At 31.1% G+C, this 3022-nt stretch overlaps 1 long non-coding RNA gene across 1 annotated transcript; it reads right to left on the bottom strand.

Annotated features, from left to right (window-relative positions):
- Nucleotides 1-2154: 2154 nt before the first annotated feature.
- On the bottom strand, nucleotides 2155-2374 carry LOC111475396. Its single transcript, XR_002716476.1, has 2 exons — nucleotides 2280-2374; nucleotides 2155-2228 (listed from the first exon to the last, which is right to left on the bottom strand). It is a non-coding gene; the product is annotated as an uncharacterized LOC111475396 (long non-coding RNA).
- Between the last annotated feature and the right edge of the window lie 648 nt (nucleotides 2375-3022).

Raw genomic sequence — 3022 nt, 5'->3', positions numbered from 1 at the left:
CTTATGTCAAAACAACAATTAAAAATACTTAACAACAAAAAATGGCTTTGGGCAGATTTACCTAAAGATGTGATCATAAGAATGTCAGTAGTAGGTTCGTTAAATCTTTTCTTTATTTTATTTCTGATTTTTTATTTAGATTTTAGTTAGAAATCAAATAAGAATAAAAATTTATGGGTTACCCGTAAATTGATTCCTAATATAGAGCAATTTTATTTTTTTGGAAAGAAAAGAAAATTAGAATCTATTGAAAATGACAATGAAAATACACCACAAAAATTAAAAGATTAAAAGATAAAGCAGAGTACATACCACAAAAAGAAAAGGAAAGATCAAAGTGTGAAGGCAAGGAAGTACACAATACTGAGTACATGCAGTGAAAGATCAATGAGAAGGATACCGAGTACATGCAGNAATGAGAAGGTAAGTACAAAATACGGTCACTTAAAATAACTCCATCAAATTCATCCCTAACATAGTAATGATAGGAAATGAGATCTTAATGAAAATGGAATTATATATCTATATCTATATATATATATAACGTTCCAGGACTTTACTCATGAAAAGTCTTTAATGCTCGTATGAGGTCTAGTACATCGACCATTGTGAGATTTAGAGAATTGAACGTGAAATTGATGTCATGGATTCATATAGGTTGACTTTGATACAATGGACAAAATCAAACTTTCATTAATGATAAATTGGTGACACCAGCCTAAACTAACTAATCACGTAAGTGGTCTTACTATAGGAGAGGCGAAAAATTGTATGAGTTATGATGATGTATGAGTTGTATCACATGATGTCCTATACTAGTATATGATGATGTATGAGCCATGATGATGCATGAGTTATGATGATGTATGAGCGGTGTCGTATGATGCCATATACTATTATATGATGATGTTTAAGTTATGCCGTATGATGATGTGCGTAATATTTGTATATTTCGATATACTTGATATGCTTGATGCACTTTGTGGCGATATGATATGTATGATGATTGCATGATGTTTTTCTTAATATGGCGATGTTTTCCAGATTGTATGATGATGAGTGTCATATTGTATGCTCATAAGCATATGGCTACTTCTCCTAGAGATGATGAGTGCAGACGCGCACAGTATGATGATGAGTGTGGATGCACACAGTATGACGAGCAGGGTGTTCATGAGGTGCATGACACTATGGGGTTCCGTTGACCTCCGAACATCGCTACAAATTAGCTTGACTAGAGGGTCTAAGGGGTGTGCGAGCGCCTTGGAGATTCACACTTGCACGTGTGGGTTGTGTGTAGGGAAGTACTACACATCCAATTTGTTCGAAACTAGAGGCCACCCCTAGATGAGCTAGAGATAGGTCCCTAAATTATGATTGCGTGTGTCACATCATTTTTCAGGTAACAGCAAGGTGCACTTGTACAAGCGACGGCAACATTGCGAGTAGAGACTGTGGCACGTGCATACGGCAGACTCATCTAACTTTCTAGTCTTAGGTTAGAATAGGTTGTTTTGTCTTTCATTGTTTTAAATTATTTTGTATTTATTTTTATTTTATTTAAATTTCGTATTTAAACACCTAAAACTCTGTTTTCCCGAGAATAGTTTGTTTTAAATGTTTTGGACATTTATATAAAAGATTTTTTTTTCTTTTAAGAGTTATATTTTTGCATTAGAGATGAGTATGAGACATTAGTAACGACTTTGAGTATGTAGAAATTTAGAGTCGTTAGATTTTCATAGTCGGGAAAACTTGTAACTATACTAATATAATATGGTATGATACATATTTTATTATTATTAATCTATAAATAGTTTGATTGTCACATCTATTACTTAATTATATGAAATGATTGAACGAAAGAAAACTTTCTTATTGAATGAAAATATGATATTGATTATTTTATGTATTTCTGTTTTAAAAAAACATTATTTATTTTAAATCGTTAACCAATTAAATTATATTTAGGTTGATATATTCGTACATCTGAAATATCTCTAAATAAAAATTAGTGAGATAATCAAATGACACTAGATTTGTTAATATATATATATATATAATACATCTGTTATTTCTTTCTTTTTATCTATAATTAAACATATTTTCTTACATTTGAAAAAGTAAATATGTCATTTTTTCTACGAAAAACAGCTGCATCAAGAAGTTGGTGACTGTGTGATTGCGTCCACCATATTTAATGTCACACACGGTTGATCCACGGGAACCTACATTTGTAATCATATAATTAAAAAGTATTAAANNNNTAAATAGCTTACAAAATGGCCAGCGCCAAGGATCCAATAGAAGTGCAAGTTCTTATGCGACTTAGTGAATCCCTTGGTGTGCTTCTCATTTCCACAAAATAAAGTAGTTCTCTCCTTACTTATAAATTCCTTTAGCCCTTCCCACCTAAATTCAAAGAAAAAAAATTGCTTTACCAAAAATTAAGAATTTAAACATCCTTACTTTTTGTTTTTTGTTTTTTTTTTAAGGAAACAGTTGACCTAGGTTTATGTTTANTAAAGTAGTTCTCTCCTTACTTATAAATGCCTTTAGCCCTTCCCACCTAAATTCAAAGAAAAAAAATTGCTTTACCAAAAATTAAGAATTTAAACATCCTTACTTTTTGTTTTTTGTTTTTTTTTTTTAAGGAAACAGTTGACCTAGGTTTATGTTTATGTCGGTAACCATAAATCACTCCAAAAAACAAATTACTCAAGCTTATTAATCCAGGCGTGGGTTCCTTTGGTTGAACAAATAAGATCCACCTATAGACCGTCACATTAACACCTTTAGCCAGTAACTCATCAACCTTTTTGAAAAAATAAAAGTATTAGAAAATAATTGAATGTTATAGTATGAAGCAAAAATTAATCCACAAATAAAACTATTAAAAATAGTTTGGTTAAAAAATACACCTCTTTGATTCTTGGCTTCATAAACTCTCCCATAAAAAATTGGAAGACTAGGTCCGATTGACCTCCCCATCTGTACATTCAAAATTTTTAGTTTAGTTTTT

Source organism: Cucurbita maxima, unplaced genomic scaffold (genome assembly GCF_002738345.1).
Source record: "Cucurbita maxima cultivar Rimu unplaced genomic scaffold, Cmax_1.0 Cma_Scf01405, whole genome shotgun sequence".
Classification (NCBI taxonomy): Eukaryota; Viridiplantae; Streptophyta; class Magnoliopsida; order Cucurbitales; family Cucurbitaceae; genus Cucurbita; species Cucurbita maxima.
The sequence above is the reverse complement of the archived record's forward strand: the minus strand, read 5'-3'. Positions and strand labels throughout refer to the sequence as shown.